The following is a 25345-nucleotide window of genomic DNA, read 5'->3' on the forward strand; positions in this document are numbered from 1 at the left end:
TATCTTCTTCTCTCAAGCTTGCGACTTCCCCGATGCAATTTCCAGAAAATTCAATCGATGTTCCTATCTCGTATCGTCTCAGCCTTCCATTAATCCGTTCTTAACTCAGAGTTCTTGCGTGTTTGATCCACTCCTCTCAGTGGAAGCATTCAATCGATCTCTTCGCATCCACCGTAACCGGCTGGTGGTCACGCTTCTCCTTCGCATCCCACCACTAGAGTTTTTGTTCTAGGGACGATGGCGACCAGCTGTCAACCGGCCGGGTTCTTCACAGCTGGTGGTCACGCTTCTCCTTCGTTTCACAGAGGCACCTAATCTATATCAAGAAGAAGGGAGCTAATGTGTTGACATCCTCCTCAATGATGAAAAGTTTGTCCTCCTCATCTTCCCTCGCCTTCCTTTTCCAATATAAACTGCCATCGCCGATTATCTTAACCATACTATATTTAATTAGATTGAGTGGTTTTTATATTTCTTGGTTAATTATAGGTTTGAAAATTTCAAAGAGGTATTCCAAATTTCACAGAGATTCAGTCCATGTATTCCGTTTGATTTTGGTCTATGAATTTTTCAAAGTTTTGTTTTTGTTAGGGAAAAGGGATGAAGTCAGATCGTGCTGCCAAATTGACGATAGAGGCGCTGCTTATGCTGTTCCTGGCTCTCGCAAGACGGTGACTTGAGGTTCGGCTCCTTTGAAATCTGTGTGTTCTTTGGTCGTTTATATTTTTAGTGCATTAAGGTGCTAGTTTCTGCTTTTTGAGTTAGTTTTAAACAAAGTGTTGAGTATGGTACAACAATCAAGCAGAAAAATTCGTCGTTTTTAAGTAAAACGAAAGTTAGATTCTTTGATGTGTGAATCTGTGTCTATGATGTATTAAAACATATTGGTTTGCAGGGAGATACTGTTACAATGAAATTAAGATCGTATGGATAGTTGGAACCTCATTTGCAGCTGAAGAATAAGCATGTCGGTTCAAGTTTCTTACACACAGTTCCTCATAGATGGGAACTTCGTCGACTCTGCTTCTGGTGAGTAATGTTTTCATTCATAAACATCGGAATAACAAAGGAAAATTTTGACTTTTGAGATTCAAGTTCCATGAGCACTAATGTTTGGTTTTGGATTGGGAGTTTAAGTAAGACGTTCCCGACTCTTGATCGACGCACATGGAAAGTCATTGTGAACGTAGCTGAAGGCGACACTGAAGATATCAACCAGGCGGTGAAAGCTGCAAGGAAGGCCATTGATGCGGACCTTGGCCAAAGATGACCGTTGGAATTCATGGGCCATAGTCACCTACAATGTGGTCACTGAAGCGTTCGGGAGAGAAGGAGCTTGAAAAAATGGAATATTTATTAAGGCTAATGCAATCAGAGAGAATAAAACAGAGATGCGTTCACCACTGTCATTTTATAAGGATTTATTACATATAACTGATTTTGAAGGGTACTTCTCAAAACTTTATGCTAATCTCAGATTAGTCTATAAATGATTTATAAACTGTACAAATGATTTATTAACTTTTATAAAATATTTATAGATCTTTATAAATTGTTATGGACTCTTATAAAAACTTTATAGCTTCAAATAATGCATCGATAAGGTAGCCTTTATGTTCTTAACAACAAAAAATACATTATTTGTCTTCTACCGTGATGCAATCATATCTCACTTTTTTTAAAAGAGCAACCGCCTCGACACAAATAGCAACTACAATAGTAAATTTTCAAATTAATCAAAATGGCTACTTATAAATGTCCATAAATAAATTACAACAATAGCGGTTCGAAGTCCGCAGTGGAAACTATCTATGCTCTCTTATTTGTGATCATATTTTCTATTTCTGCTGCATTGATCAATGGCTTCGTACCGATAAAATTGTTCCATATATAAAAAAAGTCATCTATATTTCAGAATTATGACAATTTATAAAGGAGTTTCTTATGGTCCAATTTTTAGTTTTATTTACATACTGTTTTTTTAATTTTCGTTTTAATTTTCAAAAAAAATATTTTTCTCATTTCCTAATATGTTCCATTGTCAGAATAGGTTTCTTACCAAAATCAAATAAGAAGAATATATAAAAAAAAATTCATTATATACGTTTAAATAAAACATCAAATTTACTTTATGTTTAAGTTTTAATTAAATTAACTATGTAACGACTATCAATTTTTTACTCTACTTTTATTGAATCGATTAGTCACAACAACTTATGCTATTATACTTTGAAATAAGCAATTTCAAAACAAATTAATACATTACGGTCGTTAACCACTGGACCAGAAAATATATAATTTTCTTTTAACAAATTTCTGTTTTCATATTTTTGAACATATTTTATTTACTAAGACCATAAAATGAATTGTAAATTCATGTAAAAATAAAACCCACGAACCTCGGCGCATAGCGCCAGAATACCACCAGTAAATAATAAAAATGATTCTCAAATAATAAAAAACATGGTCAAGATCTAGTCTATACTATTAAAGCAGAATCTTTTATAAGATTCTACCCTTATTTTTAGAGTTATTTACCTTACCATGCCATTACCTTTTTGAATCTTTTAATTATTTTCGCCAACTATATATTCTCGGCCAATCAGAAACGAGGCGTTTTGAAGTGTCGACCAAACTCAAGGCCCATCGATATTTCTGGGTTTTTTTAGCTAGATAATTATGAAAAGTATAAAACAGAGCTATATGTTTTACCGTTGGTACTAAAACGAGTTGTGTTCCTGGGTCATATTAAACAAATATAAACATGAATTGTAAGACCAACTTTACAATAATTTGGTTATCTGATCAGTTTGTATATAGTGTTACAAAAAAAAAAAGATCAGTTTGTATATCAGTTATCAAAGCCCAATTTATTCGTTTAGTTTTAAAACATAAAAATGGGGATTTTTTTTGTTTTAATTTAGAATTATCTTTTCTTTTTGAAAAAAATTTAAAATGGTCTTCAGAATGGTTTATGTATTTAGAATGGTCTTGAGTTTAGATTAATTTTAATTTAGAGAAGTTTTTTAAAATGAAAAAAATTGTTTTAAACTAAATGATTCATCTTTTATTTAACAAAATTACATGTAATAAATTATAATTTTTTGTATAGCTATAAACAATTCTTTAAAACTGCATTACAATTTTCTTACCAACATGAGAATTAAAGTATCTGAATTATGACTTCTATTAAGATTTTACTATAAAAAAAGTAAATATGGTCATGATATTAAATTCTTCTTACTATTTTTTTTTGGGCTTACAAAATTGGCATCTATAAATTACAAACATAATTTCCATACCATATAAATTTACATATTTTAGATATATTTATGTCAATATATTAAATTACCAGTTATAGACGTAAAATCAAACATTGAAAAATATAAATTATACCGCATATTTAATCGAATGAAGAATGTGCTAAAATTAATGTTTTAACAGAAACTGTATTCCGCGCTTTAAAGCGCGGGTCAAAATATAGTTCATACTTAATAGCGAAAAACGGATGTCAAAAAAATAACGATCTTTTTTCGGATAAAGCGTTTAAAATGCAAACATCTTACAAAACTAATAAACGTATATGATATAGTATATTATACAGTACATAATACAGTTTTTGAAACATAATATTATAGTAAATTTAATCATAATAATATTTATTCTATTAATTTAGAGTTGTAGTTTAGAAATAACCTTTTTTCAATATTATTTACAAAATACCTTTGAAACTAAAATAATGACTAGAGATTTTAGTAAGAATCTATTTTATTAAACTAAAGTCTTATTTTCATCTATTTTTTTCTGTTTCAAATGATCCTACTAAAATTTACATATATTATATATCATAATCAATCTAACTAATACTAAAAAGGATATATGAAGAGTAGGGAGGCTGTCCACATCATCTAAAAAAATCAACCAATCAAATGTTTCTAAATTGTCATGTCATTCTTTTGTTAATCGAGATAGATTTGCCCATTTTTAACGAGCTCGAGCCTCTTCTAAATACACTGCTTCTGAGTTGTCTCCGTCTCTTCGCCTTCAAGATCATCGCTCCGACTTCTGCAATCCAACGTTACCCAATCACACTCATTCAGTTTTGTTCTTTACACCTATCTTAATAAGAGATGTTATCCTTTGACCTCCCTTTTTTCTCTTATATAAACCTTACATCAAAGCTTTCGATATAAACCCTAGAGCTTTCATCGAACAACTATATACGATCTCCATACAAAAAATTGCATTACAAAGTCGAAGGCCTTAGATATTCAATGAAACTCTGATGCTGTGTTATTATTTTCTATCAAAGCGAACCAAGTAAGATCTCCAAACACAATTATATGTGGTTCATTATCCTCCTACTCCCTTTCGATCTCTCTGTTATATTTTTTAAGACATTTTTATCTATGATTTCAGTTTCCAGACTTATATGTGGTTCATTATCCTGCTGTTCTGTTAGTAACCACAGTGAACACTAAAAATATTGGAGGTAAGAAGTTTCCATGTTTTGATCAGTAATATCTTGATTGTCAACATCTTACAAAGCAAGAAAAAATCGATTCTTCTAACCAACATGGAAACTTCTGCAGCGGAGCTACACAAACGGAGCTAGAGATCAAAGCAAGTTAGAAAGCTATTCTTAGGATCTAAGATCATTCAAACGGGAGGCTTAGAGAAGAACTAGAAGCGGCTCTTTAGAGTCTACGATGTTACTTATCCACAATCGCAGCGTTACTCTTCATCTCATCAAAGAAGATTGCTTTCTGCAGCGACAGATCTATCCAACTGGCTTCTCCTCAGGGAGATCATGAGGGTTCACTACAAAGTGTCAATCCCTCTGTACAAGATCAAAAGAGTGAACATAGTGTAGAGTCTAAACACTAAGAAACGTACTTATGACTGGATACTGTGTGTTGTGTGTTTATAGATAGAGATGATGTCATAGGCAATTGATGAAACAATAGACAAAGAACAAGTTGGAAAAAACTACAGATCTAGCTAATTAGGTAATTATTGAAATTTCAGTCACAAGATACACACACAACTTTCGTTTGTTTTCTCAATATTCTTCAATCTAACTAATTCCTCAGTATTCTGCTGTTCTTATAGGTGGTCGATGAGATTACAAGTTCACAGGTTGGCTTTTCTTAAGTAGTCAAGTTAAAATTTGTCAAGAAAATATTACAAATGGTTTAAAACTAACTTTACCTGCTTCTTTCTTAACAGGTATGTATCTTCATCTCTAAAACGCAGGATGGCTACAAAAAAATGACGTTCCCACTACAGTCAATAAAAAGAGGCACGTGTATGTAAATAGACATGACGGTTCAAATTACTTACTTTGATCCATTAAGTTTATGAGGAATAGATAATTCATTCTTTTCGGTGTTCAAATATTATTGCAGCTTGGAATTTACTGAAGTGGATGATCTGGAGAAGAGATTGACTACAGCTCTCTCCTTCTAAACTTGACCTTTTTGTGGTGGGTAAATTTGCTTTTATTCTGATTAATTGTATCTCGGCCAGAAAAAATATGATTATGTTTAACAGGATTTGCTTGGTGTTTACCACATTATAACTTCATTGTAACATCAGCTCATTCGTTCTAATCTAACCAATACAAAAATTGTGTGCTATGGTCAATGTTTTGGTCCTCCTCTCTAATTTGAAGTTGAGTTTGAGCGCTAGAGATATGGATATGGAGATGGAGCTAAGGCTTCGTCGTGGTGCTTATGATTCTTCTTCTGTGATATAACTTCAGTCTCCAATTAGTAACCATTACTCTTCTTCCCCTGTGAGGCAACCGCCTCCACACGGGTTCGAATCTGCAGCGGCTATGGCAGCTGCGGTGAACGTGAGATCCTCGGCGTTTGCCAGACGCATTTTGAGTTTTAAACCAGCTCCGGTGGCTTATTTGAATGTCTCGGAGTGGGGATCGCCTAACAGGAAGCTCGAGTGGGGAATGTAAAGAAAGGAGCAGATCGGGTATTTGTCTTGGTCACAACCAAAATTCTGTCTTTTACTCTGGGTGTAGAACATTAGTAAGAAACCACGGAATCAACTTGCAGGGTGAAAAATTGATTCAAAGTCACTGTGAAGTTCATGGATTGTTGTTATCAGGCCAGAAGCTTTATAATCAAGTACGGAGCCGTGGATAAAGGTTACTCGGTTTGTAAGTTCTCTCTATATTTTAATAATTATTTCACCTATATATATTCAGAAATACTCCGGTTTCTTTCAGGAACCGAACTTCTTAGGTGAATTCTCAAGTGTTAAGGACGATAACAACTCCGATGTGATATACTATATGTCCAGAAGAAGCATTGAACAACAAAAGCAAACGATGCAGCAGCAGCATCAACTGTCTCCGTCAGGATTTGGAGTAACACCTAGCCTCGCATGCGTGATGCAGTTTGCGGACTTTGGTCTGAAAGTGGCGTTGAACCAGACCAGTAACCAAGATGATCAAGAAACCTGGATGGACCCAGTTTATTTCTTGAAGTTACCAGTCTTAAATGATAAGATAGAGGATCATAACCAAACCCATAATCTCATGTCTCAAGCAGGAGGTGAATGTGAAGGAAACATAGTCAACGTGTTTCTTGAAGAAAAGGAGAATCAAGACGATGAAAACGGCAACAACTCCGTGCAACTCCATTTTACTGGAGGAGAAGAAGAAGGAAATAGAGAGAACAAGAATGATTTGACAAAGGAGTTGAAGAGCAAGAGGAAGAGAACAAGAACATGCAAGACAAGTGAAGAAGTAGAAAGCCAAAGAACTACTTATATCGCAGTAGTTAAAGGAACCGTATGAAGAAAATGAACGAGCATCTTCGTGTCCTCAGGTCTCTTATGCTTGGATCCTACGTTCAAAGGGCATCATAATAACGCATATACTTCTTTTTGTATTCATATATCTTAAAACATTTTTTAATATGCATGTATATAACATGGATATCAAGCTTTGATCATAGGTGGAGCGATAGAGTTTGTGAGAGAGTTGTAGCAACTTCTACATTGCCTAGAGTCACAAAAGCGTCAGATAATCCTCGGAGAAACCAGTAATAAGCAAATTGGGAACATGACCACGACAATGACTTCTTCTTCACCAATAACTTCAGTTGCTAACCCACAAATTATTACTGGAATGTAACTGTACTAGAGGGTGGAGGAGGAGGGCTCCGGGAAGAAACAGCAGAGAACAAGTTGTGCTTGGCTGATGTGGAGTTTGAGCTGCTGGGTTTGATGCCATGATCAAGAAGAAGACCAAGATAACTGAGTAAGACTATTGCTGCGGATCTTCACGATGCATGATTAACATTTTCCATGATTTTTAGTTTGCTAAGCTCTGCTTCAAATTTTTCCGTTTCAATAATTATAGAGAAATTACCTAGAATGACTCAAATCATACACGTAATTACTAGACTAACTCATAAACTTTTGTAATTATTAGACTAAAGCACAGAGCAACCGAAAATACCAAAAAACCAGTCTCTCTTTCATTTTTCACGAGATTGCCATAGGAAATTATTAGTAGGAAAATGTTTATTTTTTTTATAAAGAAAAACAAAACCTTTTGATCGAGACTGGAGAAAGTCGTCTCCTTCATTTGCGACAACACCAAATCGGACACCTCTCTTTCACTTCCGCCTCCGACAACTTCTTCTCTGCCAGAGCCTCCTTCCATTTCGTCACCTCCACCTGAATCGCCGTCGTCTCTGTAAGACAAGAGGAACCCTGAATCCGATTTCACCTCTGTCTCCGCCTTTAAATCGAAGAGACGAAACAATTGCTCGTTTTCAACCAAGAGTGATTTCAAGGTAAAATCCCGTGTCTTTCTTTAACCCTCAATCGATTTTCAGAACTTTAACCCTCAATCGATTTTTAGGGATTGTGTTCTGTTAATGAAAGTATCGTGCTTTGAATGAGTAAAACTACATATTTGAATTGGTCGGTAACAAGTGTGGTATAGTTCAATATGTGTCTTCTAGATCTTGAACTTGAAGTTACTACTTGTTTCGTGTCTGCGTTGCTTGTTCGATGTTTGCATTAGAAAATGATTATATAGATCTTTGGTTGGCTTCATAGGGTGTGACAGTTTTGCAGGGATGGAGACCATACATGAGCGTTGTGGCCAGTTTACCTACAAACCCGTTCTTCTAAATTGACCAGGAGAGGCTAGTCTTATCTTTATCAATTTATACAATTATACCTTGCATCAAGCTCTGTACACTATGCGGATATTCACTTACTCTGCATTCATATGTTCCTCTTTCTGGTCGGGCAAGCGCTTGGACTTTCAACAGAGTGGTCTCATCATCCTCTGTATTCTCCTGGTTAGACGAACAAATAAACCAAATCAGTTGCTTGTGTTTCTGAGTTTGCTCTTTCTCAAGAATATCTGTTGTGCAATAATACGTGTGAAAACAGGAGGATTAGAGGTTCTGGATGGTGTGGAGAAAGTATTGGTTGGTACTTGAGTCGGGATGGATTACGCATTACCTTAACATGTCAATGCCTTATGGAGATTTTCCATAGCAGACACTCCAGGGATAAGTTCTCCTAAGAACAATCTTAGGCCTCTCTGAGTTCAACCCAATACTCTTTAACTTTGCTTCTTGTTCTCTGTAAATAGACATCTACATGTTTGTACTCTTTAGTGTCTGTATAGTGTTTATTTAGAAGTGGAAATACCGTTAAGGTATTGGGTGGAAAGTGGAAGTCGGTTATTAAATACTTCGTCGGTTATTAAATTCTCGACAAATTGTAAACCTGAGACAAATTGATAAAGAACAAATTTCTCAACCGTTTGATTGAGTTGTTCATGAACAATGCTATTATTTGCAGCTTTAACCTGTAAACAAGTTGAAGAATGAGAACAAAACGTTATAGGTACAATTAGGTTTCAACGTTAACACGGTTTGGCCTTTTGACCATTAGTATTGTTTGACCGACCCAAACAAATCATTTCCTCCGTACCTCAACAAGCAAAATCATTCCTTCGTAACAAGATGTATTTTTTTTATAAAAGTTATACATGTAAATCATTCTCTGTGTAACGTAACAAGATGATTTTATATAAATGGTGCATGCAATATTTTTTTCTATTGACTTGTGCATGTCAGAAGTTAACGTCAATTTCAAAAATTTAAACATAATTCTGATTTTAGTTACACTAGAAATAAACCGGATTTGACACTAAAGAAAACCAAATTTAATTCAAAATTAAATTAAGTTTGGTTTATTCAAAATTAAATTAAGTTTGGTTTATTCAAACCCGGATTTCTTTATAAAAATCTGCCCATTCATAAATAAAAAAATCTGACATAGAAATTTAAGTCTAACACAAAACTCTACAATTTATAATAAATCTATTATCCCATTTAAATCGGATACGCAAATCTGTCATAAAAATTAAGTCTAACAAAAAAAATCTATCATTTATAAAAAATCTGCTACCTCGTTTGGTAGACTTATCCTTAAAAATCTGTTTTCAACTTAAATCGAACAAACAACTCTGTCGTATAAACAAATCTGTCATTTTAAAGAAAATCTGACATCACTCTCTTGACAGATTTTATTTTCTAAACCGATTTAATTAGCAGACTTAATATCCGGCAGATTTATTTTTTTGAAAATAAATCTGCCAGCGATCAATTATTAATGGCACTTTTGTAATTCTGTTTTTTTGATATAACTATAGAGAAAGGTAATTTCGACCAGAAAAATATTCTAATAATTTTTTTAAAATATGAGTTATTCTAGTAATAACCCAATAAATTTGTGTCACTTTAGTAAACTTCCCATAATTATATCTTCTTTTGCATAAGTTGCCTACTTAGCTATTGGAAGCTTAAGTGAAAAACATCATCAAAGATAACAAATTAAATATTAAAAACAACTAATATTTACCATATATACAATAATATATAATACACTAACAAAACATATTCTCGAAAATGATACTGAAAGTAGAAAGTTCCATTTCAATCTGCCTATCTGTTTGAATCATATCTCTGCAACAAGTACAATAAAAAAAAAACTAAAGATGACTTGACAGACAAGTTATTACTACAAAAACACAAACATAACAAAAAAAACATCCTAATTTTCCACGGCAACAAGTCCACATATGATTAACAAACCCAAACAAACGTAGTTTACAATAGATAGTTTAAGACAAATAACAAATAGGTAAATAACTCTTAGTTGGCGGTCGCTTCTTAATAAGCATTGACACAACCTATGGTTAAAATATATTGACACTCTCTTCAACACGATTATACTAATCCCACATGGTCCTTCAACCATAAGGCAACTAAAATATATAACAATGTGAAATCATTGTTTGTTATGAGATTGTTTTTCCAATTGATTTTGTTGTTTTATTTTATGGGAAATTATTGTCTATGCATTATTTAATAATGCATAGACAAATTTTAAACGGTTTCATTTCTAAAACAGTTATCAATCATCGATTTTGTAAAATTTACGTTAAACAATAATAATAAATGCAGTTGCATTATTAAACAATTTTTTTTTGTTCTGATGTGTTTACTTATATGAAATTTTGATCCTTAAAATGTTTCAAATCTTATACAGAAGTAAAGTTTACCAAATATAATAAAATAAAAGTTATTCAAACTATCTTCCTAATTTTACTGTGATAGTCAAGTTACTTTTTTCATTTCATATAATAGAAACTTATTTGAGATTAATATAAATAAAATTTTCAAACGATAAATAAAATTTTAAAACTAAATTTTCTCATTTATACAAAAGATTTACCATGAAAGTAAAAATAGTAAGTTGCAATTGATCAAATAAACACAATTAATCTAAAATTAATATGATAATTTACATGTAATAAAATATAAAAAATAAATAAAAGTATATTATCCGCGCGTAGCGCGGAAAAACGATCTAGTACAATACTAAAAGAGGAATAAGGGCTCCCCTTAAGCATGCCACGCCATTTTATTTAATCGACCAATCATAGCTCTTTAATTTCGGATTGGGCTTCAGATTTGATTTTATGGGCTTCGTTTCAATTTCAGGTTATGGGTCTTTCTGTTTTGCCCTGCAATCGTTTTTTTTCCTAAACCTAGCTCTCTACGGGAGGAAGTCGCGAGTCTGCGAGGCTCTTCTCCTCATCCCAATTCACTTCGTCTTCTCACCTTCAAACCGTAGACTCTATGTTTTTCATCGATTCTTCACAATCAATTTCGCAATCAATCTCTTCTTAATGGTTTTGTTTCATCTCCCTCCTTTCCTCCTTCTTTATATATTGTTTTCTCCTTCGTGTTCGAATCAAAACCCTAGAAACTCGATCGATGCAAGAGGCTTTACGACGAAATATCACCTTAACGAGGGCGGTTTTCCTCGTTATTTCGTCGTAAAAGAGGCTTTACGACGAAATAGCGAGGAAGCGCGTTTGCTCGTTACTCGTCCGTCGTAACACATATTTCCTCGCTAATTCGTCGTAACTTAGCGAGAAATATATTTCGTCGTAAAGACGAAGTAGGGCGATTCGTCGTAAAGACCACGTCAAGATTCCACGCAAAGACGTCGCTACAATTCCTCCTAAATACCTCGAAATGAGTTCCTCGTAACCTACACGTAAATACCTTGAAAGAGTTTCCTCGCAAAATACACGTAACAACCACGAAACGATTTCCTCGTAAAATACTCGTAAACTTTTCCTCGTTATTTCCTCGCAAATGTTTCCTCGTAAAATAGTCGTTAATTGTTTCTCGTCATTTCCTCGTAAGGTTTCCACGTAAAGAGGTCGTACATTAGCTACGAATTTACTTCGTTTTTATTATTTTTACAGAATTTAAAAATATAATTAAAAAATAATTAAAATTATTTAATTTAATAATAAATTAAAATTTAAAATAAAAATAAATCAAAATGAAAATATTTTATATATAAATAAGTTTTGAATTTATATAATACAACAACCAAAAAAAAAACTAAGGGTCGTTCATCGCCCGATAGAATTCATCACTCCTCCTCGTAACATCCGTCTCGTTATGTACGTCGGATGACTCGCCTTGAATGGGATGTTGTTGTCGCATGTTCCTCAACATGGACTCCCATTCCGGTTTTGTGGCCGCAATAACGTCCAAGAAACCCTCGACTCCACCCATACGAGATTTTGTCGCGGTCAACTCGTTACGCAGCTGAGCGGACTCTCTACACAGCTCAGTGACTTCATCATCCCGTCGCTGACCATAAGACGATGTCGCTCTCGGAACATCGTTGACGGAACCAATACCCAAAGTCCGTCCCTTTTTTTTAGGGACAACCTTAAAAACAAAAAATAAATATTGTAAGTAAAAATTTAAAGTTAAATTAAATGAATAATAAAAAATTAATTTTTTTTGAAAATTTACCTCCTCGTAAATATTACCCACGTCAAGTGTGGATAAGGTGACGGGTAATCCGTCGGTAGACTGCTGGGTCAGCTGAGTCTGGCGGTCTTCAACCCGAGCAACTACGTCGTTGTAGATTTGCTCGGACTTGCCATCTACAAATACACCCGCCTTGTTCTTGTGGGTCCTCTCGTAAAGTTCCATAAGAGAAGGGAGATGTCCCGTCTCTTTGGCCTAAAAAACAGTTAAAAAAGTTAGAATAAATTAATATATATATTAAAAAAATTATTTAATAAAATATTTAATTACCATTTCCAAACGGACACCGGCGTGGGGTTTTTGGCCCGTAGTGTGAAGCATCGGCCCGTTCCCGTGCTCATCGACCGTGTTACGGGAGTTAGAGCAAGTCTGGGCGATTCTAATGGAATCAGGAAGGCACCAATAACGGATGAGGCCATCCCACACATCCGTGGTGAGCCCGGCGGGTTTGCCACGCTCATACCCCTTCACGATCCAGTCACCCTTCCAGTTGGAGACCGTGTCCAACAAGCGAACTTTCGCCTTCGCGTTAAACTTCTTCCTCACCCTCTCAGTGATCCCCAAGGCCCAAGTATATTTTTGCTGTTGGAAAAATAAATTAACAATTAGTTTTTTAGAAATTATATATATAAATCATGAAAAAATTAAAGTATATATAATTAATTAATAGAAACTTACAGCGTAAATTTTGAACCACGTCTTTCTGACGTAGTGAGGCGTCTTACTCCAGTTTGGATGTGGCATGGAGAAGTAACCCTTGATCGTGTCGGTTACGTCCGATGCAAGACATCCGTCAACCCCCCACCTGGAAAATACAAATTTAAAATATAAATTATTTTTTAATGTTATAAAAGAAATTTAAACGAATTCAAAAAAAATTAATGCAAGATACCACAAAGTTCCGTCCGGTCGGTCTGGGTCGATGACTGGTAAACCTTCTCTGCCTGGCAGACTGAGAATGTCCTCTACAGTGTACTGCGAGTAAGGAGCACTCGGAGGCACCATCAAATCAGGATGAATATCGGCGGCCATCGGAGGTGTCATCGGAGGAGGCACATGAGGAGGCATCGGAGGAGGCACATGAGGAGCCGATGGTGCAGTAGAAGAAGTAGACCCAGAGACTCTCTGAGTGTACTGAGTCTCGGGGACAGTCTCCTGGCCCGAAGAACTGGGAGCGGAAGAAGAGGCCGGGTCTAAACGACTACCCGGCTCACCGAAGATCTCTCTGTAATGGGCAGTAAGTCTTCCTTTTCGAACCTGGAAAAAAAATAAAAATTTTAAAATTAACATCAACAATATATTTCCCAACATTATCCACATAATCAACACTAAACAACATAAAATCCGCAAACCTATCTAAATTCCCTATACTAACCACCTAATCTATCATAAACTAACCAAATTAGAGAGGAATCAGAGAGGCTAACCATTGCTACGAAATGGAGAGGAAGTAGAGAGGAAGTAGAGAGGAAAGAAAGAGTGAGCGCTCGGGTGTATATATAAGATTACATATCGTCGCAAATTCCTCGTAAGTTTTTGACGAAATAGCGAGCAGTTACAAAGGCCCGTCTTTTTTTTACGAGGAAATTGCGAGGAATCACAAAGGCCCGTGTTTTTTTATACGAGGTATTAACGACGATTTACCTTACGAGGAATTAACGAGGCTTGCTTTCCTATAAATATACTCACAACTCTCACTCTCAAACCACACACAAACTCCCAAATCACACCTTATCTCAAATCACAATCCTCAAAAAAATCCTATTCAAATTATAAATATTTGAAAAAAATAGGAAAAGGAGAAGATATTAGAACTCATGTGGGCGAGACTTACGTATTATAATTGCTGGAAGTCTTGCCACATGTTAATCTGATATTTCTCTTCTTTTCCTTTTTTTTTCAAGTTTGTACACTACGAGATATTTACGATGATTTGTACTTACGTGGAATTAACGGGTTTATGTATAAATCCGTTTACGTGGTCTTTACGATGATTTATGCTTACGTGGAATTAACGAGTGTTTTGTTTAAATCATTTTACGTGGTAGTTACGACAATTTCATCCTACGAGGACTTTACGACGATTTGTGCTTACGTGGAATTAACGAGTGTTATGTTTAAATCCCTAGAATCCGAAACCCGAAACACGAAACCCGAAACCCATACCCGAAACCCGAAACCCCATACCCGAAACCCGAAACCCCAACCCCCAAACCCGAAACCCGAAACCCAAACCCCCATCTTTAATTTTCTACTTAATATATTCCAAACCCCATATTTAATTTTAAGTTTCGTCGTTATTTTTAACGAGTGTTATGGTTAAATCCCTAGAACCCGAAACCCGAAACCCAAAACCCGAAACCCAAAACCCGAAACCCGAAACTCGAAACCCGAAATCCAAAACCCGAAACCCCAAACCCCGAACACCTAAACCCGAAACCCCAAACCCGAAACCAAAAACCCGAAACCCGAAACCCGAAATCCAAAACCCGGAACCCCAAAACCCGAAACCCCAAACCCCAAACCCCAAACCCGAAACCCGAAACCCCAAACCCCAAACCCCAAACCCGAAACCCCAAACCCCAAACCCCATATTCCTTATTTTCTACTTCATATATTCCAAACCCCATATTTATTTTTAGGTTTCGTCGTTATTTCCTCGTTGTATTACGTTATATTTACGACGATTTCATCCTACGTGGTTTTTACGACGAATTCATCCTACGTGGTATTTACGACGATTTAGTCCTACGTGGAATTAACGAGTCCTTCGTCGTTATTTACTCGTTGGAATACGAGGACTTTACGACGATTTAAGCTTACGTGGAATTAACGAGTGTTATGTTTAAATCCCTAGAATCCAAAACCCGAAACTCCAAACCCCATATTCCTTATTTTCTACTTCATATATTTCAAACCCCATCTTTATTTCCATTCCAAACCACAATTCCCACATTTGCTTATTCATAAAACAAACTCCCACATTACCTTATTCATAAAACAAACCCCACATTATCTTATTCATAAAACAAACTCCCTCATCTTATTCATAAAACAAATACATCAATCGGATACATCGACATTCTCGTCATCACTAGAAACATCATCATTTTCATTAAACTCGTCTTCAACAGTTTCTTCTGTGGCATCATCGGTAAGATCTTCGTACTTGTGATTATGCGGATCAATGAGAAGGATATCATCAATTTCTTGTTCAGGTTCCTCAACTTCATTTATCTGTTCTTCTTGCAATGGTGGTTCTTCTCCACTGATGATTCGTCCTCGAGGTGTAACTTTGATTACTGCTAACCAATTTATACCTGAATCTCTCATCCGAGGGTATTGAAGGAAGCTAACTTGGTCTGCTTGTGAAGCTAAGATGAAAGGCTCGAATTTGTTGTACCTTCGTCCACCGTTGACATCAACTACACCGAATTTTTTAGACAGAACACCTCTGTTGACGACGGGGTCGAACCATTCACATTTGAAGAGGACGCATTTCAGCTTCAGTATCCCTGGAAATTCGACTTCAATAATCTCCGTCAAGATCCCGTAGAAATTTGTTTCCCCTTTCACACATATTCCATAGTTACTGGTCGCCCGTTGTCTACCATAGTCATATGTATGAAAAGTATAGCCTTGTGTGAAATACATCTGTGATGTGGTGACCTTTACAAGTGGAGATTGAATTACTTCGTGTAACCACTTAGGATAATCTACATCGTCGTCATCATAATCAACCTGCAAAAATAAAGAGAATGTTAATGAAATACAGATAATGTATGAAAATTTTTTTAGTTAATACCTGATTCTGCAACCACTTAATGAAGTGTTGATCTTTCCTTTTGTCTACGTCACTTGTGGATATACCAGGAAATGTTTCTTCGACTTGAGAAACAAATAGGCTGTAAAATCACATTTTATAGGAATGAATCTCTCGCAATTATACAATTAATTATACTTATATGTGTTTCGAAGTGTCAATATATGTTACCTTTCAAAATAACGAATCAATGGATCTTCGCAATTGAGTAGAATATAGGTGTGTGCACTATGAGCGTCTTGTTCACTCGACCACCAAACCTCTTTAGACTTCCAACCGAGTCGCCCAATCTGGCTAAAGATGTCTGGAACACCAGCAACTGCATATGTTGGCGCAACACCACCATCATCATATCTTCTTGGAGCTCTTCTCCGTGTACGTACTTTTGACGCAAAGTAGTACGATGTGAAGTGAGAAAATTCTTCAGTCAAACTTCCAGCAATTATAGAACCTTCAACTTTGGCGAGGTTCTTTGCTTTTCCCTTCAAATATTTCATGGCTCGCTCATACTGATACATCCATCCGTAATGTACAGGTTCACGAAGCAATGCCTCATATGGGAGGTGGACAGCTAGATGCTCCATGACGTCAAAAAATCCGGGAGGAAATATCTTCTCCAAGTTGCACAATAAGATGGGAATGTTCTCCTGAAGCTGTTCCACAACTTCTTCTTTAAGAGTGCGTGTGCTCAGATCCCTGAAAAATGCTCTAATGCCTTTTATATTCAAAAAAAATTAAACACATTGTTAGTCATATATTATTTTGTAAATTATTGTGATATAATACACTACGTACCTGCAAGTGCTTCATGTACGTTTGTTGGAAGTAGCTCCGCAAATGCAAAGGGCAGTAGTCGTTGCATAAATACATGACAATCATGACTCTTCATCCCGGAGAACTTTTGACCCTTTTCAACACATCTAGAGAGATTTCTCACCCCTGTTGACCACAAATCCTTCAACTCTTTTATCAGTGGTTGTAGGAAAACATCTAGGGACCTTTTTGGATGGTTCGGACCAGGTATTAATATGGTCAAGAATAGTAACTCCCGTTGCATGCACATCTCCGGTGGCAGGTTGTATGGAGTAAGAAAGACTGGCCACAATGAATATTGTCTCCCTGACATTCCGAACGGACTAAATCCATCTGTGCATAATCCGAGATACACATTCCGGATATTGCTAGCGAAATCTGGATGTACTTTGTTGAAATGTTTCCAAGCTCTTGCATCTGATGGATGAGTCATCTCACCATCCGTCTGAGTATGCTCGGCATGCCATCTCATCTTTCCAGCAGTCTGCTCTGATTGATACAATCTTTTCAATCTATCTGTAATTGGTAGGTTCCACATCCTTTGGTACGGTACCCTATTACGTCCCCGTCCTTGCGGCTTGAATCGTGGCTTCTTGCAGAATCGACATTCTTCTAGCTTCTCATCATCTCCCCAATAGATCATGCAGTTGTCGATGCAAACATCTATCATCTCCGAAGGCAACCCAAGACTATAAACAAGTTTCTGAATCTCATAATAAGAATCAGCAGACACATTGTCTTCCGGCAAGTACTCTTTAAACAAGTCCGCCCATTCGTTCATGCAACTTTCAGGTAGATTGTGATCAGTTTTAATATTCATCATTCTAGCAGCTAACGACAATTTAGAGAGACCTTCTCTACAACCACTGTAAAGTGGTTGATTCGCCGCGTTTAACATTTCGTAAAACTTTTTTGCATCTATATTAGGTTCTTCATCTTCATCATGAGCTACGAATGCATCAGCTACCATATCATGAACCCTATCATAATCTACCATCTCCTCCTGATGGTAACTATGTTCATTATGCAAATGATGATCAACCGGTTCTTTTTTCTGAAAATTGCTATTACTACTACTTGCTTCATTCTGATCATAATTAAAACATTCTCCATGTTGAAACCAGATATAGTAATTTGCCGTGAAACCTCTATTTATTAAATGCTTCCAAACATTTTCACGATTTGCCAGTTTCGAATTGTTGCATTTCCGACAAGGACAGAACATCTTACCACTTTCTTGGGCGAGCGGTGTTGAATCTGCTTGATGCATAAATGTCTCCAGACCCGCAAGGTATTCTTTCGTCACTCTCCCGTTAGCATCTCTATGCATATACATCCACTTCCGCAACTCGTAAATAGTCCCGGAGCCAGCCATTTTTTTTCTTTCACGTTTTTTGTTGTTGGTGTGTTTAAAATGATGTTCAAACATCCATATTTATAGGAAAATTCGAATCTGGTAGTTGTAATTTTGCTATGAATTTACGACGAAAATTAATTAGGTGGGCAAAAAAAACGTGTAACACCTATAAAGTTGGTGGATTCAAAAATTTCCTCGCTAAATACACGTAAACTATTACCTCGTAAATACCACGCAAAGTTTACGTCGTATTTACGAGGAAATAGTTTTTCCTCGTAAAATACTCGTAAAATTACATCCACTTTACGACGAAACAGTTTTGTCGTTACGTTACGAGAAAATAACGATGACTTTAGTTTTTCACGTAAATTCGTCGTAAACTCGACGCAAATTTACGAGGATTTTTTTTCCTCGTTAATTTTCGTAGTTAACCATGTGTTTTCTTGTAGTGATGGCGATGAAACCGCATGGGAAGTCTACTGTCTCCTTCGATTACGACAAAAAAGTCCTCTTCCTCAAAGATCTCTCGCTCGGTCCCCACGAAGCTCAGTTGCGGTTTCGGCTCATCCATTTCTGGGATGCTTGGAACCCGCTAAAGAAGACGCTTAGTGGTAATAAATCATCCAATTATAGAGCTCCGTTTTGGTACGTCATTCATGCTTTCGTTAACAGAAACGGGTCTTTAACTTGGGCTCTGTTAAATGACTCAATTTAAGTCCAACACCCATGTCTGAAGCTTGAAGTTTGTTCTTCCCCGACTCCTCTTAGGTCATCACTAATCAAATTCCAGCCTTTCGCCGTTACCATAAATCCACTCTTCATTAATATATATTTTGCTCTTCGAAAGTGCTGATCTTATAGTGGCTTGCTTCGTAGCTCTTAACGGGGAGGATCCATCAGTTCTTCTGAATGCTCTTAAGGTCAGTTTTAACTAGACGAAGCGAAGATTTTGGGTTTACTTTAGGGATTTGTTTTTACCTATTAATTTTACTAAGATCGATCAGTTCTTCTGAATGATACTTTAGTGATTTGATTCAGAGAGATTCAGGCGAATCAATCTTCCACCTAGATGAAATGGAACTTCTCTTTTGATTTGTGATCTTGGAGCAAAGTTCTTTCTCTTTTGATCTGTGATCTTGGATTTTGGTGGACTTCCAATTGTTATCTGAAAACTTTTTATTCATTTTACATTGCAGATTCAATATGATGAGACTGGAGCAAAGTTCTTTGAGTACATGGCAGCTTTAGAAGCTAAATATCAAAGTTGTATCAGCATTTGTACACCTAGGTACTGAAATGATCACTGATTATGTGATCACATGATTTTGACTGATGTCAACGGTTTTATACTTTTATCCTTTCCTAACTTATCATTAGAATAAGACTCCTAAATTATCAATAACCGATATTGATGGTTTTCTTCTTTTTATATTGATGGTTTTCTTCTTTTTCTACTTGATGAATCACATATAACACTTTGAGATTCTGAACGGTGTGGTTGAATTTCAAGGTGCACATGAAGAAGTATAAAACTAAACAAAAAAAGATAAAGATGCTGAAGGTGTGCTGTCAAATACTTGCACTAAATTTTGTTATGTGTTTAAGCTTCCAAAAATGTTGAAATCATGTTAGGACTGATATGACCATCTGTTTTTCTTTTCTGCAGAGAAAGGAGTACCAGAGTCCTGGCTGAATAACAATGAAATTGCAGATCATGAGGTTTTTTTCAAGGATACTCTACTTTTGTTTTTTTAGAAAATGTGATTCTCTTAATCTTGAAGTTTTTTTTTGGTTCTCCATGTTACTAGATAACTGTTTGATCCAAAAATGGTGTTTATGCTGAAATGTTTGTTGAATCAATACAATAAAAGAATCTAAGAATGAGAGTTAGATTCTTGAGGTTTAGGAGAAATCTTTAGATGAAATCAAATGGAAAAGAACATAAATGAGATTTTATTGAGTAAAGGTTCATTACAAAAATGGATACAAATGTAAAGTGAACCTTTTCAATCTACAAATCTCTTATGAAAGTATGTTTCTTAATCTAAGAAGAGGAGAAACCCCCTCCTTTCTCATAAGGAGATAGTTCCTTATTTATAGAAGAGAGATGTAGGGTTTGATGGTAAAATGAGCCTAATTTGGTTGTCTAATGGGCCTTGAGGGAGGATGTAAATCCACCCCCAACAGTAAGCCCCCCCCCAAGTTCGTAGAGAGAGATGAAGTCGATCTCTATGAATTTTACGAATATGGTTTATTAGACAATTAATTAGACACATTCATGCCTATGACGATTTAGGCGAGTTTATTTTGAACTTGTGCCTAATAAAAGGCGAATTTGCTTTAAACTCGTGCTTAGCGAAAGACGAGTTTACTAAACTCATGCTGAGACGAATGCGAGTTTACTGAGAGCTCGTGCCTTATAGAAGGAGAGTTTCTGTAAACTCATGCCTTGCCAAAGACGAGTTTTTGTAAACTCGTGTCTAGCAATAAGCGAGTCGACTGCAAATTCGTGCCTAATAAAAAGCAAGTTTAATTTAAATTCGTGCCTAAAATCATGTTTACCGAACTATTGCTGACCCGAAGTCTCGCGTTGAGATCATGTGTGTCGAGCAAGTTGTTGGATTGTGTGTTCGTCGGGCTACGATGATGTTGAGAATCGTGTTGGCTTGTGTTGCCGGTACCGCTTCCTCCCGATGAGCTCGTGGTTGAGAGCCGTCTTACAAAGCATGAAGACATGATGGTGGCAACTGCTTGTTGATTCTTTTTTTTTTCTCTTTGGCTCAATGATCACTGGCTCACAACAAAAAGCATGATCAGATCAAGGTTAACCAAAAGAAATAGCCAAGTTTTGCATAGTCAATAAGAAAGCAAACGATGGTTAAATCCATGTTAATGCTCGGCTCTTGCACATGATGACATGATAATTGTTAATTATTAATATCAGCAATGGCATGAATCATCTCATAAAGGTTATATGAGAATGAACAACTTAAAATTGTTTAAAAATTTAAACCAAAGCCACAATGTTTACCGTAGCATTAATTTAAAAGTAATTAAAACATGTGAATATGTGATAATTCAATAAAGAACTTATCTTTGCGGTGGAGATGAAACAAGCGGTGGGAGAGCTTGACGTCTTGTGAATGGTGGCGAGTAGAAGAGGCCTTGTCTTGTGATCATGAGCTGGTGATGCTTGTCATGTGATCACGAGCTGGAGATGCCAAACTTTAAGATGATCGCCTAGTTACTGGAAGCGGTGGCAAGTCGTGCCGAGCTGTTACTGAGGTGATCGCGCGACTGCCAGGGTTGAACTGGTGCCAAGTTGCTGACGAACTTCGAACAGGAGCAGTGAGCTGTCTCACATAGTTATCTTGTGAAGATGAGTGGCCTCATAACAGGGGCAGTGAGAAGCTGGAGCATGCCAAAGCGGGTGCTCAGGCTCCATCCGTAGAAGCACAAGCCCGAGACAAGTCATGACAGAGCAGCAAGAGGCAGTGGAAGAATGTAGGATAGTGGTGTCAGGAACTGAAATTCCCAAGCCTCAAATTGAGAGCAGAGATGTCGTGATCCACATTTTACACTTTGATGAGAAGCTCAGGTGCAAGACCGTGTCCGGCGTGATGTAGAGGCAAGAGCTTGATGAGTTTATTATGCTGAGAACTTAGGATCGAGATGTAGATAATGTTGGACGAGGTCAGGCTCGTGAGCTCTGCTGAGATTCAGCTTGTGAGTTGTGCTGCAATCTCTTCAAGTGAAAGGACGAGACGACAAGCTCGTGCCGAGACGGCAAGCTTGTGATGAGATGGTTCTTGCCGGGATCAAGTCTCGAGCTTTGACGAGAAGGAGCCGCATAGCCTGACCCATTAACACGAGGTTCTTGGGTACAACGGTCAAGCTGGTGGGACGCCGCTATGAGGATGTGTCTTGATCTCTCCACTGGGGTCTGGGGATACGAGCTTGAGCTAAGACCTCACATGTCAAAACATGAGACTTTGAGTTTGTTTCTCAAAGCGTGGCTTGAGGATTTCATATTACTCTTGGTTCTGACTTTTCTTCTTGCCTCAACAATCACGACTGACTCTTTGAGGATGAGTTGCAGCTAGTTTGCACAACGAGGAGGTGATTGGTTCATCGTCACTGCTTTTGGACCGTGGTCACCGAAGAGAAGGCTCCCAGTTATGACGAGGAGAAGCCAAATACTTGTTGCCGTTGACGTCGGAGCTCAGGTCTTCAAGCTTGAGACTCGTTGGTGGACTGGAAAGAAGCATGATCAGTCCGAGAAGAGCAATCTCAGAAGCTTCACTGGCGGAACCAGACTCAATCATCGCAAGAAGGAGCCACAGATCTGCTGCCATTCACGTCGGAGCTCAGTCGCTTCTTCGCGTCTCTCTCTGTCCTAGTCTTCTTCGTGACTTCTACTTGACCAAACTGGGGAAAGAACAAGACTCGAGCATCACCGAGATCGCAGTTGCCGCTCCGATCAAGTCCTCCGCTCTTCCGCGATCTTCCTGAACCCAAGGACCAGAAGTGGGCGAGATACCGTTAACCTCACCGGCGGATCGAGATGTCGTCTTCACCGGCGGATAGTCTCGATCTTTCTCCTTCGCAGCCTATCCGTTGAACTTGTTAAAGTCGCAGCTCGCTCTCCGGCAAAGATCGAGACCTGATCGTGTCTCGGGGCCAACTTCACCGGCGGATCGAGATTGAAGAAAGTTTCGAACTTTCCCCTCGTGTCTCGGAGCTCAGTCGCTTCTTCGCGTCTCTCTCTGTCCTGGTGTTCTTCGCGACTTCTGCTTGACCAGACTCGGGAAAGAACGAGACTCGAGCATCGCCGAGATCGCCATTGCCGCTCCCCTCAAGCCCTCCTCTCTTTCGCGATCTTCATGAAACGAAGGACCAGATTTGCAAGCTCAGAGTCTTGGGCTTGTTGGGGGGTAAATCGAAACCAAAACTTTCATCTTGGTTGAAGAAAGCTTCGAGCTTGACCTGTTATCGTCAATCTCTCTTGCTCAAAGCCATCTCCCTTCGTGAAGAAACAAACGACATTGATACTTCATCCTTTTTTTTTTTTTTTTCCACCTTTTGAAGATTGTTCTCCTTTCCCCCTCTTTCTAGCGCCAACTGTTTGATCCAAAAATGGTGTTTATGCTGAAATGTTTGTTGAATCAATACAATAAAAGAATCTAAGAATGAGAGTTAGATTCTTGAGGTTTAGGAGAAATCTTTAGATGAAATCAAATGGAAAAGAACATAAATGAGATTTTATTGAGTAAAGGTTCATTACAAAAATGGATACAAATGTAAAGTGAACCTTTTCAATCTACAAATCTCTTATGAAAGTATGTTTCTTAATCTAAGAAGAGGAGAAACCCCCTCCTTTCTCATAAGGAGATAGTTCCTTATTTATAGAAGAGAGATGTAGGGTTTGATGGTAAAATGAGCCTAATTTGGTTGTCTAATGGGCCTTGAGGGAGGATGTAAATCCACCCCCAACAATAACTAAGCAAGATAAGTATCTTAACAATATCAAATGTAATAGGGATGAAGAACCAAAAGAGAATCTTGAGTTTATCTTTGATCAGAGCCCTCACTTCAAGCACACAGTTTTGACCAAGACATATCACATCATTGATGAAGATGAGCATATCCTTGAAAAGGCCATTACTAATCGTCCACGACGGAGACTGAGTGGTATCCTGGAAAATGTTTGACTCAACATATTAAAAAGAAACCAACAAAGGTATCCAAAACACAAAGCCAATCACTTAGAGTGAAGACTACAAGAGTTTCTGCAACTTCTTCAGTCCACTTCAAGGTTTTCAGAGCAACGATGATCCTGATGATGGATAGGTATGGACATCCCCAAAAGCAATTGTTTAATACTTGATTTAGTACTTCAGAATGTGTTGAGTGTTAACCTAATAATTTGTTATTGCACAGGCTGAAGAACTCCATGGCCATACGGAGCACGACCACCTTCTTATTTCATCTTCAGTTCTCTTTGCTCTTTAGCTCAGTTCTAGGATCCAAATCTGTCAGACTGTTTAATCTGTAGATCAACCATTAAAGAGACAAGCATCTCGCATGTTGTGTTATGGTTTAAGGTGAAGTTGTTGACGCAGATGACCTTGAGATGGGCGACGATGATGATGAGATTGCTGAAGATGTGATGAGGACGGGAAGGGTGGAAGATGAAGAGGATGAGCAAGGAAAAAAGTGCAGAAAAGGGTACTAATTTAGTGGTTAAAACGGTTTTACATATAACTCAAACCTCGGAAACTGATATTGGTAGTTTCTCTTTGTTTTGTTGCAGTCATCATCTGGGTGCAAGGTTATAACAATCACTCAATATCGACCTTAGGTTCTATATCTTCTAATTATTTAAGGGCTGTTTATAACATGAGGCTCTTTTCTTTTTAAACAAAAGTCTAGAAGCAGTCAACTTGCATAAGGTCAACAAGGTGAGAGGCTACTGGAGCATAATTAACAGTGAGTAAACTTCTTCTGCGATAAAAAAGATTGGTTTATTGTGAAGAAGAGTCGGGTCTTTCTGCTTCTTAAGTTGCAAAGTCGTGGTCCGGTTTATATGATATATCAAGTTTTGTCGGGTGGTTTGCTAAAAAATTGGGTATTTGGTGTGGTTTGTCTGTTTTTTCATATATAATGGGTGACTACTGTTCATGAACTGGTTTGAGATAATAGTATTTATCGCTTTGTTCGCAATTCATATTTCGAGTTTCTACCAATTTTGGTCTCAAATGTAAATTTATTTTAAGAGTTCTTTCGGTTTGTAAAGAAAAAATGTGTATATTTTTGTCTATTTAAGAATTCAGGATCTACAACAACTAGCATCAATTGAATGTTTTAAGAACTTCTTTATACTTCAGATAAATTTCACTAATTTCAAAATTTTATTTTATATCATGGGGATGA

General features: G+C 37.0%; 2 long non-coding RNA genes and 1 pseudogene across 4 annotated transcripts; 2 read left to right on the forward strand and 1 right to left on the reverse strand.

Moving 5' to 3' along the window:
• The first annotated feature begins 237 nt into the window (after window positions 1-237).
• LOC106392855 lies at window positions 238-9940 on the forward strand (annotated as a pseudogene).
• A 9190-nt stretch (window positions 9941-19130) lies between these two features.
• LOC106387138 lies at window positions 19131-25135 on the forward strand. Of its 3 annotated transcripts, XR_002655731.2 has the most exons (8): window positions 19131-19332; window positions 19609-19700; window positions 19923-19973; window positions 20079-20131; window positions 23952-24262; window positions 24353-24640; window positions 24726-24743; window positions 24840-25135. It is a non-coding gene; the product is annotated as an uncharacterized LOC106387138 (long non-coding RNA). The 3 variants fall into 3 exon arrangements; XR_007322330.1 differs by having other exon boundaries at window positions 20079-20172; window positions 24726-25135; XR_007322329.1 differs by having other exon boundaries at window positions 24726-25135.
• LOC125585425 lies at window positions 20338-24642 on the reverse strand. Its single transcript, XR_007322331.1, has 2 exons — window positions 24331-24642; window positions 20338-24108 (listed from the first exon to the last, which is right to left on the reverse strand). It is a non-coding gene; the product is annotated as an uncharacterized LOC125585425 (long non-coding RNA).
• Window positions 25136-25345: the final 210 nt, after the last annotated feature.

Source organism: Brassica napus, chromosome C4 (genome assembly GCF_020379485.1).
Source record: "Brassica napus cultivar Da-Ae chromosome C4, Da-Ae, whole genome shotgun sequence".
NCBI lineage: Eukaryota > Viridiplantae > Streptophyta > Magnoliopsida > Brassicales > Brassicaceae > Brassica > Brassica napus.